Here is a 15291-nt window from a genome sequence, read left to right on the forward strand (position 1 = left end):
GGGAAAGAGAAATTAGGGGAAATGAGGGTGGACAGGGAAAAAGAAAGGAAGGGGGATGAGAAGAGAAGGTTGCTGAGAAGGGAGGGAAGACAGGAAGGGAGAGAGATGAGAAGGGAGGGGAATGAGTAGTTAGGGGGAATGAGAATGGAGTGGGACAGAGAAGAAAGGCAGGTGGAACAGAGAGTGAATGAGGGGAGTGAGAAGTGAGAAGAAATGAGAAGAGAGGGGGATGAGAAAGATGGGGAAAGAGAAGGGAGAAGGGTGAAAAAAGGAGTGGGGATGAGAAAGGAAGGGAAAGAGAAATTAGGGGCAATGAAAAGGGGAAGAGAAAGGAAGGGGAATGAGCAAGGAGGGGGATGAGAAGGGAGGAGGGATAAGAAAAGAGGAGAGATTGAAAGGGGAGGGGATGAGAAAACGGGGATGAGATGTGAGGAGTGACAAGGGAGGGGGTGAGAAGGGAGAAGTAACGAGAAGGGGGGCATGATAAGAGAGTGGGAATGAGAAGAAGATAGGATGAGAAGGGAGGGGAATGAGAAGGGAGGGGTGACGAGATGGAAGGGGGGATTACAAGGGAAGGGAATGAGAAGGGAGGGGAGTGAGAAGGGAGAGAGGATTAGATGTGAGAGACATGACAGTGAAGGGGAATAAGAAGGTAGGATGAATGTGAAGTGACAGACAAAGAGATGAGAGGGAGGCTTAGTAGGGATGGAGTATGAGAATGTAGAGGGAGGGGGCTGGAGAGATGGCTCAGAGGTCAAGAGCACTGACTGCTCTTCCAGAGGACCTGAGTTCAATTCCCAGCAACCTTGCGGTGGCTCACAACCATCTGTAATGAGATCTGGCGCCCTCTTCTGGCTTACATTGGGACTGTTGAGACTTCCCACCTCTCTTGTGAGCTGAACAGCTACTGGATTCTCAGCCTCTCCAGTGTAAGACAGTCATTGTTTTACTACCCATATGGCATTGCCAATATAATAATCATATATGTATGTATGTATGTATGTATGTATGTATGTATGTATGTATGTATGTATAATAGTTCTGTTCCTTTATATAATGATTTATGAAGGTTTGATGTTTCTTGAACTCCTAATTTTTTCCATTAAATCATATATGATTGTTTGATGCTGTGGGGTCTAGAACACCTTAAGTCCTTTATTCTTTCCTTTAAAAAATATGTATGAGTATTTTGCCTATATGTATGTTCATCATACTTGTTTGCATTGCCCAAGTGCACAGTGTCTATAGAGGCCAGAAGAGGGCATCAGATTCCCATGTAAGTGGAATTACAGACAGTTCTGTGTTGATGTGTGGGTGAGGGGGAACTGAACCCAGGTCCTCTATCAGAGCAGCAAATTCTTTTAAACTGCTGAGCCATCTCTCCAGACTCACCATTTTCAGTGTTTTAAATAATTGGTATTTTAATTTTTTAATTGTCCATGCTGAACATGTTGCTTTACATAAATTTGTATTTCAAAAAGGCAGAAAAATCTGTAGGCTTACAGATTTTCAGAAACATTTTTAGACTGTTGTTTAAATATAATATAATAACATAGTAAATAACATTTTAAAATATCTTAATAAATCATGCAATTTAAATATCTACACAAATATTTTAATCATGCATACCAATACTTCATAGTTCTTCAAACACCATACCTCTAAATTATTTTTATTACAATTAAGACTTCATTTTAAAATCATTTCTTAAATTTCCATACATGAATATGTTGTATGTTGGAAAGCTCTAGTTCCTTTTTAACTTTTTAATTAGCATACAATAAAATGCATAATAATGAATTTCATTGTGACAATGTCATACATAAAAATCACACTCATTACACACTTAGTACTTCTTGTTCTTTTTTTCACTGATCCATCCCTCTTCCCAACTAGTTGCCCTCCACATTAATGTATTTCGTGGTATGACTCAGTGAACTTAAACAGGGTTACCTACATTTGCATGGTTGACGGATTATTTATGGGCATATAGACAATTTGACAGTGGCCATATCAATAAAGAAAAATGTTTCTTTCTCCCCCACACCTTAAACTAAGGAAAGGATGAGACCTTGTGAGCCTTTCACCCTTCCATCCAGAAACATGTTCCAGTTCTATCCTAACTCCAGGTCAAAATTGATGTAGTGATTTTTTTTAATGATAATCAATTCAGTGTCAGAGATAGTATTGGCTCTGACAGGCACACACTGGTCAGGTAGTGTTCTTGAATCATTAATTCAGTTTATAGGCCTGGTTGTTCTTGGGTTCCCTATGCAAATGACAAAAGAATTGGTTATCCAGGCTACACTCCTGCCACACCCTACAAAGTGTCTGTCTCCCTCTATCATGGTATCTCTTTCATTGCTCTCCCACTCCATCCCTGTTCCAGCTCAACCATCCCATTCCCTCATGTTCTCATTCCCCCATCCCCTACCCTCTATTGCTCCCCCTCAATCCCAGTTTGCTCATGGAGAGCTCATCTATTTCCCCTTCCCAGGGAGATCCCTGCATCCATCTTAGGGTCCTCCTTGTACCTAGCTTCTCTGGAGCTGTGGGTTGTAGTCTGATTACCCTTTGCTTTACTTCTTGTATCCACTTATGAGTGAGTACATACCGTGTTTGTCTGTTTGAGGGGCCCCTGACAGTGAGAATAAGATCCATCCCTGGTGCATGAACTGGCTTTTTGGAGCCCATTGCCTATGGTGGGATACCTTGTACAGCCTTGATGCAGGGGGAGGGGCTTGGGCCTCCCTCACTTCTTAATGTGCCAAGCTTTGCTGACTTCACATGAGAGGCCATACCTTTTTGGAGGAGGGGATGGGGGGTGAGATGGGGGGAAGGCTGGGGGAGGAATGGGAGAAGGGATGAGGGGGATATGTAGTTGGTATGTGGAATGAATAAAAAATTTCTTAATAGAAATAATGTTTTTATTATTAAATACCCTTTTTTACATTGTTTTCTTGGTACTATTTTAAAGCTTAAGTCAGCATTGTCTTCCAGTGTTAAATGCATCCCTCATTTCTTCTTTGAACTTTCTTGTCAATACAATGCAATGGACCGGGCATCCATCCTGAGCCAGTTCAATTAGGTGTAAGTTCATATTGTTTTAATCTTTATGCAATCTGATAAGTAGATGAGCTCAGATTTAAGATTATTGAAAGTAAATTTATTATAGAAGGAATTGTTATGCATTAATACTGTAGTTTTCAATAAAGATTGACTTGTGTAACAAAAAAGAAAGAAAATCAAGTCAACATCTCAAACAGATTTTTTTTTAGTGTGTGTGTGTGTGTGTGTGTGTGTGTGTGTGTGTGTGTGTGTGCTCGCACATGCGCATGCACTTACACATGTACAGATGCCCTTGGAGTCCAGAAGAGGGCATCAGATCCCCTATAATTAAAATGACAGGTGGATGTTAGTGGCTAGTCTGAGTGCTGGGAACCAAACTCAGTTCCTCTGCAAGAGAGGGAAATGCTCTTAACAGCTGAGCCATCCCTCCAGCCCTTCAAACAGAGTATTTTAAAATCAAACTTTCTAACATAGCACAATCATAAAAGTATAATAATTTGCTAATTACCATACTAAGGAATATCAGACATTTTAGGATCCTTGGCCTTTGAAATCTTTCAACTTCATTGTCATTTTTCCCTAGAAAAGAAGTGGCTTAAAATCAGCATTGGAGGTAGAGTTAGAACACTGGAAGCTTTGGCCTGAATTGTTTTGACAACCTGATTTGGATGGTATAGTGATATTTTGTTTGTGCTTTAACAAATAAACTTACCTGAAGATCACAGGGCAGAGCTAGCCACCAGATAACCATAGAGGCCAGGCAGTGATGGCACACACCTTTAATCCCAGCACTTGGGAAGAGGAAGCAGGAAGATCTAGAGTTCAAAGCCACCCTGGGCTACACAAGATTGATCCAGTCTAAAAGAGAAACAGAGCCAGGCAGTGGTGGCACACACCTTTGCTCCCAGCACTAGGGAGGTGGAGATAGGAAGTGATATGCCTGGGGGGAAAAAAGGAATATAAGGCGGGAGGAGACAGGAGTTCAGCACCCTTTCAGGCTGAAGATTCCTAGAGGTAAGAAGTCTTTCTGTGGCTGCTTCTCTGCTTCTCTGATCTTTCAGCTTTGAACCTCATATCCGACTCTGGGTTTTTATTATTAAGACCAATTAGAATTCATGCTACAGGATGACAAAAACGTTCTCAAGAACTCGAGGTTCAACTGGCTGTGAATGTAGAATGAACAATAAGTTTCATACATTTTGATTTGAGTTGAGATTATAAAATGTAATATCTAGCACTTCTGACACAACATTCCGACACAACATTCCGACCTAGGATCACTGGGCCTGATGTGAATATTGAGATGAAAAGCATTTGGTGACATTTAGTTTTAATAGAGCTGTACTCACCTCTTTGATCTCTAATGTAAATCTTGTAATGGGCCACTAGTGTTATCCCCATTTCATAGACAAGGAAGTTGAGGGTCAGAAACATCAAGCCACTATCCAAGAACACAGAGAACTCAGGCCTGGGACCCAAATGCCACTTGCCATCACCCCACCTTGCATGTGCGCGTGCGCGCGCGCACACACACACACACACACACACACACACACACACACACACACTGTTCATCCTCTCCTTGCCTCATAGCACTCTGCCCCGCATAGTTTCTTTTTCTCTTATTCTTGTTTTTATTTCTTTCCTCCTCTCTTCCTTGGCTGTGATTAGAATCCAAGGATGTCCTGACAGTGAAAGGGAAAAAAAGTGGCTGTGTCCTTCTCTGCAGAGGCTCATGTGCTGTGAAAGGACCCTTCCCTGCTGAGCATCACCATGAAGGATGGAGCTTCCTGCATCAGCAGCCTGCAAGCTCTGGATCTTCCCCTTTATCTACAATGCACAGAGCTGAAAGCAATCAAGGGAGCAAGTTTTAGAAGTTCACATGGAATTTTAAAAACATGGCTTATACGACTTCAGGAAAATAAGGACTGTCTGATATGTCCACCCTCAGGAGAGGAGTCCCTACTGTAATTCCTTCAGACAGGTCCTTTAGAAGGAGTCTGATGGGACTTCTTGGGGTCAGGAGTTGAGAATGTTATGAGTCTCTGTGGTGTCCATGGGGCCTCTGACCAATAAATGGAATGTTCACAGATGATTTCCAAATTGGAGTTTTGGGGCAAGTTTGCCCTCATGAGCCTCTGCCTGTTCTGTGTTTTGACCTTGTGTCCCTATGGCAGTCTTGCATTGACATGCTGCTTTCATGTCTATTTTTCTATGCATACAGGTCTCTCTTGCTTAGCACAAAATATCCACTGTCAGTTTGCTCTCATGTTCATCTTCAAACTGTTAACTGTCCTCTTTCAGGGCATTAACTCAAAGTAAGCTTTTGAATGTCACAGACCCCACTGTGTTATAAAAAAAAAAAAGTTCACTGTGTGGACATTAGAGAACTCTATTTCTCTCAGCATGGTATTCACCTTCTCCCTAAAATGGAAGAATTTTATTTTTATGTCACTTGTGAGTCTATGAGTATTCAGTGGGTGCACACCTATCTCAGCACCCATGTGGAGGTCTGCAGACAACCTTGGGTGCCTTCCAGCTTGTTTGAGACAAGGTCTGTTGAGCTCACTGCTGTATAAGCAAGGCTAGCTGGCCCATGAGTTTCCACAGATTCTCCTGCCTCTGCCTCATATCTCCCAGTAGGGGTAAGCTGGCATCTCAGAGCTTTAAGTACTGTGTTTGACTTTTAAACTTTTCTTTATTGAGAATTTCATACACGAGTACTGTATTACAGCATTTCTATGCCTCTCTGTCCTCCTCCCACTCCTCCTGGGTCTACTCCTCCAATCCCTCTTCTTCTTTAATGATTGTTACATAAATAGGACCTAGTAAAGTCCATTAAGTTTCACTCTTATGTACATGTGCTTAGAGCTGGCCACTTGGGATTGGGTAACCTATCAGAATGTTTGTTACTGAGGGGGGAAAAACAGATTATCCCTTTCTCATGATTACCTGTAGCCCCTCATGTAGGGGCAGGGCCTTATGAGGTTTCCCTCAGTCATGTCAACTGGTATTGTCATTATGCAGGTCTTTCTTAGGCAACCATTATATTGAGATTTTGTGAGTGCAGTGTCCCTGTCATACCTACAAGTTCCCAGTGCTAGGGAAACTCCCAGGGATCCACAGAGATGACCCCAGCTTAGACTACTAGCTATAGTGGAGAGGGTGCCTGAACTGGCTTACCCCAGTAATCAGATCAGTGAATATCCTGTCATATAGAGTTTTTATCCAGTAACTGCTGGAAGCAGATGCAGAGATCCACAGGCAAGCACCAAGCAGAGCTCTGGGAATCCTGTTTAAGAGAAGGAAGAAGGATTGTATGAACTAGAGGTATCAAGGTCATCAGAAGAGAACCCACAGAGACAGCTGACGTGGGCTCATAGGAGCTCACACACTGGATAGACAGAGAGACTGAATGGAACCAGCCTAGGACCTCTACATATGTATGATGACAGTTGTGTAACTTGGTCTATCTTTGGGACTCCTAGAAGTGGGACCAGGGCCTTTCCCTAAGGCTTTGGCTGGCTTTTGGGAACTTATTCCTCATACTGGGTTGCTTTTCCAAGCCTTAATACAAGGGGAAGAGCTTAGTTCTGCCTCAACTTGATATGCCATGCTTTGTTGACACCCACAGGAGGCCTGCCCCTTTCAGAACAAAAACATAGGAGTCTATGGGGTCAGAGGGGAGGTAGGAGAGGGAATAAGAGGAGAGGAGGGAGGGGGAACTGCAGTGAGGATGTAAAGTAAATGAAAAATTAATTAATAAAAAAGAAAATATTATCTCACAATGTCTTGGTCTTCTTGCTTTTACAATATTGCCGTTCTCTCTTCCTCCATATTCTCTGAGCCTTACATGTAGGTGTTGCATTATACATGCGCCAGATGGGGCTAGGTCCCATGCTCATTTATTCTCTACATTTTGACCATTTGTGGATTTGTGTAGTAGCGTCTGTGTGTCACAAAGAAAAAGAAGCTTCTGTGAGGAATGAGAGCTATATTTCTCTGTGGGTCTGAGGATGAGTATTTAGAACTGTTTGAACTCAGACCACCATGCTTGGCAGCAAGCATCCTTATCTACTAATCTATCCTGCTGGTCCACTCCTTTAAGACATTTTTGTTTAAAATGAAACATCTTTTCAAAATGATAGTGATAGTACACAACAGTTTTAATTGAACAACAGAAGAAGAAGAAGAAGAAGAAGAAGAAGAAGAAGAAGAAGAAGAAGAAGAAATATATCTAAAATGTTTTCAAATTGAATAATTCAGTGAAAATAAATTTACTCATTGTAGTGGTTAGTTTTAATTGTCAACTTGACACAACCTAGATTCATCTGGGAAGAGCACTACAATGAGGGATTGTCTCAATCAGGCTGGCCTTGGGCATGTCTGTGGGGGCTCTCTTATGTGAACTGATAACATAATTGGTTATATATTACTGATAATAGTCTGAATGAGGGTGGCATCATTTCCTTGTTTTGAGCCCTAGACTGTTTGAGAGTAGAGAAAGCTAGCTGAGTACCAGAAATTTACATGTGTTTATTCTCTCACTCCTTTACTGTGGATGTGACATGCTGCTGAGAGTCCCTGCCTTGACTTCTCTGCAGTTATTGGCTGTAACCTATTATTATAAGCCAAATAAACCTTTTCAACCCTAGCTAGATTTTTGCCAGTCTATTTTATCATAGTATCAGAGATGAAACCAAAACAATTACATAGTATTTAAAATATTTCTTGTAAGAAAAAGTTAAGAAAGCTACATATCATATACAAGTGTAGGATGATATTAAATACCATTAGGCATTAGGGAAATGCAAACCAAAAGTATAATTTGATGTCACGTTGCAATACATTATGATGGCTAATATAACTTTAGAACCAGGCAAAGGAAAACTACTTTTGAATTATTGACCAGAGGGGTCAAAGAAACTCCTCAGGTAATATAGGATATTGCTATTGCCCTTGGGCTCTCCCGTAAATTGCTATAAACATCATACAGTTTGGAAACATAACAAGAATCAACCTGGAACTGACCTGGTAGCCTCCTCCCCAAAGAATAGCTCTCATAATGTCATATAAGCTGTCAAAGGAGAAAGTGATCAATAATTCTACTCAGCTATAAATCCTACAAACCACAACAATGACCAATATATAAAGAGAAGCCCAACAGGGCAATAATATCTGGGGAGTACACAACAAGTTTCTAATTGGACATAAAATCTCTATCCTGCCCACCAGAGGCCACACCTCTGATTGAAGCCCCCTGCTCCGTAAGAGGCCATGCCAGCACCCAAATCCCCAGCCCCTGCTCTCCTCATCACCCCATCCTGCCCACAGCCAGCACCCAGATTCCCAGACCCTCCTCTTCTAGTCACCCTTCCCTGCCCACACCTCTGGAAGAAGTCCCTGCTCCCCCAGAGGCCAAGCCAGCACACAGAGCCCCAGAGGACCCCTGCTAGATCAGAAGCCATTCTGTCTGCCAGATCTTCAGCCTCAAAGTCATGCAGAAAACCTCAGCTCAACCAGAGGCCACCTTGGGCATCAGGAGTTCAGCCCCCAACTTGAGAGGAGACCCTCTACTCAACAACAGACACTCTGGCAAGAAAACCAGAGAGGAAATAGAAGCCAAGGGAAAAAACACACCCATCCAACAAAAAAAAAAAAACTCAGAAATGGGTACCTTGATGTATAATCATGTATAAACCCAGATGCCTAACCATCAGTGTAAGAACACAATCAACAACAGCCAGGGCAATATGTCACCACCAGAGCCCAGCTATCCTACTACAGCAAGCCCTGAATATTCCAACACAGCTGAAGCACAAAAAATGACCTTAAATCCATCATTATGAAGATGATATAGGTCCTTAAAGAGGGAAAAATTAAATCTCTTAAATAAATCAAGGAAAAGACAATCAAAAAATTGGGGAAAATCAATAAATCCCACAAAAAGTCAAGATAACAAATAAAGAAGAAACAAAGAGTTGAAGGACACGAAACTGTTTAAGACATGAAAATGGAAAAAGAAACAATAAAGAAAACACAAACTGAGGGAATTCTGGAATTGGCAAATCTAGGTAAGTGAACAGGAACTGTATACATAAACATTACCAACAGAACACAAGAGATGGAAGTGAGAATCTCAGGCATTGACGAAATGGATATATCAGTCAAAGAAAATGTAAATCTAAAAGATTGCTCACACAAAACATCCAGGAAATCTGAGAAACCATGAAAAGGCCAAACCTAAGAATACTAGAAATAAAAGAAAAAGAACCCCTGCTCAAAAGCCCAGAAAATATTTTTAACAAAACCATAGGAGAAAAATTTTCTAACCTAAAAGAACATGCCTTTAAAAGTACAAGAAGTTTACAGAACACCAAGTAGATTGGACCAGAAAAGAGAGTCCCCCTCACCACATAATAATCAAAACATTAAGCATATAGAACAAAGGAAGAATATTAAAAACTGCAAGGAAAAAGAACAAGAAACATACAAATGCAGACCTAATGGATATCCTTACACCCAGACTCATCCAGCCTTAACAGAAAAGAATGTACCTAGTCTCACTGCAACTTGATATACCATGGCTGGCTGATATTCATGGGAAGTCCTTCCTTTTCTGAAGAGAAACAGAAAAGGAGGAGTGGATGGCAGGGAGAGAGGGAGAAGATGGAAAGGAGGGACTAGGAGAAGAAGAGGGAGGAGAAACTTTGGTCATGATATGCAGTAATAATAATAATTTTTTAAAAAATAATTACTCCCAACATCTCAATGGAGATGCAGACTCTAAGAGAATACAGATGCCAGCCCATATTACTATACCCAGCAAAAATTTCAATTGCCATAGATAGACAAAACAAGATATTCCAGGATAAAGTCAAATTTAAGCAATGTCTATCCACAACTCCAGCCCTACTGAAGGTGTAAGAAGGAAAACTTCAACCCAAGGAGGTCAACTACACCCATGAAAACACAGGCAATAAGTAATATCACACCAGCAAAACCCTAGGAAAGGAAACACACACACACACACACTAACAACAACAACAATTGACAACTATTGGTCATTGATATCCCTCAATATCAGTGGACTCACTTCCCCAATAAGAAGACACAGACAAACACAATGGATATAAAAACAGGATCCATCCTTCTGCTGCATACAAGAAACACACCTCAAGCTCAAAGATAAACATTACCTCAGAGTAAAGGGTTGGAAAAAGATTTTCCAAGCAAATGTTCCTAAGAAACAAGTTGATGTAGCCATTATAACGTCTAACATAATAGATTCCAAATCAAAGTTAATCAAAAGAGACGAATAAGGACACTTCATACTCATGAAAGGAAAAAAATTAACCAAGATGGTGTTTTAAATTCTTAACATCTATGCCCCAAACACAAGGGCACCCACGTTTATAAAGGGAATACTACTAAAGCTTAAATCACATACCAATTCTCACACACTGATAGTGGGAGACTTCAATACCCTACTCTCACCAATGGACAGGACATCCAGATAAAAACTAAACAGAGAAATACTGGAGCTAATAGATATTATGAACCAAATGGAAATAATAGATATGTACAGAACAGTTAACCCAAACACAAAAGAATGCACTTCCTTCTCAGCACATCACAGAACATTCTCCAAAACTGACAATATACTTGGCCACAAAGAAAGCCTCAACAGATACAAGAAAAGTGAAATAACTTCCTACATTCTATCAGACCACCATGTATTAAAGCTGGATATCAACAACAACAGAAACCTATGAACTCATGTAAACTAAATAACTCTTTACTGAATGACTACTGTGTTAAGGAAGAAAGAAATAATGACTTTTTAGAATTCAATGAAAATGAATGTACAACATACCCAAATTTATGGGACACAATTAAAGCAGCCCCATGTCAGATGGATTTAGCACAGAATTCTATCAGACTTTCAAAGAAGAGCTAATAACAATACTCTTCAAATTATTCCACAACACAGAATATTGCCAAATTCATTTTATGAGGCCATAGTCACCCATATACCCAAACCACACAAATATTCAACAAAGAAAGAAAATTGCACAGCAATTTTTATCATGAACATTGATGGAAAAATACTCAACAAAACACTCGCAAACCAAATCCTAGAACATTTTCAAAAAGATCATCGACTATGATCAAGTAGGCTTCATCCCAGAGATGCAGGGATGGATCAACATTTGAAAAGCAGTCAATGTAATCCACCACATAGACAAACTAAATGCCAAAGAACACATGATCATCTCATTAGATGCTGAAAAAGCCTTTAACAAAATCCAACACATCTTCATGATAAAAGTCCTGGAGAGATCAAGGATATAAGAGACACACCTAAATATAATAAAGGCAATATACAGCAAGCCGACAGCCAACATCAAATTAAATGGATAGAAACTCAAAACAATTCAATTAAAATCAGGAACAAGACAAGGCTGTCCACTCTCCCCATATTTATTCATATAGTACTTGAAGTTCTAGCTAGAGCAATAAGACAACTAAAGGAGATCAAGAGGATATAAATTGGAAAAGAAGAAGTCAAACTTTCACTATTTGCAGATGATATGATAGTATACACAAGTGGCCCCCAAAATTCTACCAAGGAACTCCTACAGCTGATAAATACCTTCAATAAAGCGACTGGATATAAGAGTAACTAAAAATAATCAGTAGCCCTCCTATATATAAACTAACGGGCTGAGAAAGAATCAGAAAAACAACTGCTGTGGATATCACTCTGTATAAATAAAATGCTGATTGACCAGTAGCCAGGCAGGAAGTATAGGTGGGACAAGCAGAAAACAGAATTCTGGGAACAGGAAGGCTGAGTCAGGAGATGCTGCCATGAGAAGCATGATGCAAGATCCCAGTAAGCCACGAGCCACGTGGCAAGGTACAGATTTATAGAAATGGGTTAATGTAAGATGTAAAAACTAGATAGCAAGAAGCCTGAGCCATTAGGCCAAACAGTTTAAATAATATAAGCATTTGTGTGTTTATTTTATAAGTGGGCTGCAGGACTGCAGGGGTTTGGTGGGACCTGAAGAGAAACTCTCCAGCTACAAACAACACTCTTCACAATAGCCACAAATAACATAAAATATCTTGGTTTAACTCTAACCAATCAAGTGAAGTACCTTCATGACAAGAAATTCAAGTCTTTTAAAAAGAAATTGAAAAAGATATCAGAATATAGAAAGATCTCCCATGCTCTTGGATCAGTGGGATTAACATAATAAAAATGGCCATCTTACTTAAAGGAATCTATATATTCAAGGCAATATCATCAAAATTCCAACACAATTCTTTACAGACCTTGAAAGAACAATACTCAACTTCTTATGTAAGAAACAGAAAACCCAGGAAAGCTAAAAGAATCCTGTACAATAAAAGAACTGCTGGTGCATCACCATCCCTGGTTTTGAGCTGTACTCCAGAGCTACAGCAATAAAAACAGTATGGTCTTGGCATGAAAACAGATAAGTTTTTCAATGGAATAGAATCAAAGCTCCAGACATAAATCCATACACATATGCACAACTGATTTTTGACAAAGAAGCCAAAAATTATACAATGGAAAAGAGAAAGCATCTTCAACAAATGGTGTAGGTCTAATTGGATGATGGCATGTAGAAAAATGCAAATAGATCCATATCTATCACCCTGCACAAAATTTAAGTCCACATGAATCAAAGACCTCAATATAAAATGTAATACAGATCTAAACAGAGACTCTCAACATAGGAAACTCAAATGGACAAGAAGCACTTAAAGAACGCAAATTAAAATGACTCCAAGATCCCATATTACACCTGTCAGAATGGCTAAGATCAAAACCACCAGTAACAGCTCATGCTGGTGAGGATGTGGAGCAAGAGGAACACTCCTCCATTGTTGGTAGGAGTGCAAACTTGTACAGTCACTATGGAAATCAATATGGAGGTTTCTCAAAAAAAAAATGGAAATCAACCTACCACAAGACCCAACTATATCAATCCTAAGCATATACCCAAAGGACAATCCATCCTACTACAAGGACACTCAACTATGTTCATAGCAGATTTATTCGTAATATCCAGACACTGCAAACAACCTAGATGTCCCTCAACCAAAGAATTGATAAATAAAATGTGGTACATTTACATAATGTAGTATTACTCAGCTGTTAAAAAAAATAACATCATAAAATCTGCAGGCAAATGGATGGAACTAGAAAAAATCATCCTGAGTAAAATAACAGAGTCATAAAAAGAAAAATTTGGTATGTAGTCACTTATAAGTGGACATTAGCTGCATAGTAAAGGATAACCGTGCTACAACCCACAGACCCAGAAAGGCTAAGTAAACAAGGAGGGCTGGAGGGAGGGGACACATGAATTTCCCTGGGAAGGGGAAATAGAATAGATATCTCAAGTGGATGGGTAGGGTGAGAGATGATGGGAACAGGAGAGATGGAATGGAGAAGAGAAGAAGGGAGACGGTGCTGGGAGAGACAAGTGGATTTGGGGTGCATTTGGGGGGCAAGATGGAAACCTAGTGCAGGGGAAATTAAATGGAATAAATGAGGGTGACCCTAGCGAAGACTCCTAGTAATAGAGGATTTGGAGCCTGAACCGGCCATGTCCTGTGACCAATCAAGTCTTCTAGTGAAGGGATTAGGACACCAACCCAGCCACATAACCTTCATCCTGCATTTTTTTTCCTATCTACAAGATGTGCTGGAGTAAAAGTGGCACAGAACTTGTGGGAGTGGCCAATTGGTCCAGCTGAGACCCATGCCACAAGAGGAAGCCCACTCCTGACACTGCTTGGAGCACCAGGACCCAGAGGCTGGATAGACCAGAGACCTTAGGATAGAACCAAACATGACTAGCAAAACAAAAATCAATGAAATTATTCCTAACGGTATTCTGCTATACTCACAAATCAGTATCTAGCCCAAATGTCATCAGAAAGGCTTCATCCAGCAACTGAATGAAACAGATGCAGAGACCCACAGCCAAACATTAGACCAAGCTCTCAGAATCCTGCTGAAGAGAGGAAGGAAGAGAGTCAAGGACATCAAAAGAAAACCCACAGAATCAACTAACCTGGGTTCATAGAGGCTCATAGAGACTGAACTAACAACCATGTAGCCTGTGTGTGTCAGCCCTCTGCATATATGTTATGGTGATATAGCTTGGTCCTTTTGCGGGACACTTAACAGTGGGAGCAGGGCCTGTCTGACTCTTTGGCCAGCTTTTGGGATCCTTTTCCTCCTATTGGGTTGCCATATCTAGCCTTTATACTAGTGACAGTGCCTAATCTGAGTGCAACTTGATATGCCATGTTTGGTTGATATACTTGGGAGGCCTACCCTCTTCTGGAAAGAAACAGAGAAGAAGGGTGGCAGGGGGAGGCACAGGGCTGGGGAGGGGGGTGGACTTGGCAGAGAGGGGGGAGGGGAAACTGGTCCAGATGTAAAATATAATAATAAAAATTTTAAAAAGAAAAAAGAAAATTGCCTAGTATATGTATTTCTTTAGCCTCTGTGTAAAATGTTCTAAGAGAGTTGTTCAAATGCTCTCTCAATTTGAAGTTTTAATATTCCCTGCAACATAGAGAGGGCAAGACCTCCATGATATGTCAGCATGTTTGTCTGAGATCATTCCTAGGCAGGATATTACAGGTAAATTCTGACAAACATTCTATTTTTAAAAATCTAGCATATTTAGATTTTCTCACAGTGATCATGGGGGTTTGGTACTGGGTCTCACCAAGTAAAATGCTTTCATCTCTGCTCCTGTGTCTAGACGGACCAAGCCAACTCTGCATTCAGTGTCTGCAAAGAGATATGGAGAAGAGGCCCTTAATTTGTAATACCATCTTAATTCCCAGCTGGGAAAACATTGGGCTGTGATACTGGAAGGTGGGGCCATGAGATGTCCCCCAAGTTAGACACAGTGTTCTTTTGAATTTTGGTTCCTACTCTATTCTCTGCCTTCAAATGGCCTTAAAACCCATTGTTAGTCCTTGCCAGGGTCCTCTCTGAGACCTAGGCTGATGCCTGAATCCAGGTCCAACTCGGGGCCTCTTTCTTGAAGATATCATAAAGGTAGCATTTTACTTCAAGCAGCCCTTTTGCCACACCTCCTAATGGCTACTGTATCCTCCCCTGGGATGGACCCACCTCTTTACGCCCAAACATACACC

This window comes from Onychomys torridus, chromosome X, assembly GCF_903995425.1.
Source record: "Onychomys torridus chromosome X, mOncTor1.1, whole genome shotgun sequence".
NCBI classification, from domain to species: domain Eukaryota; kingdom Metazoa; phylum Chordata; class Mammalia; order Rodentia; family Cricetidae; genus Onychomys; species Onychomys torridus.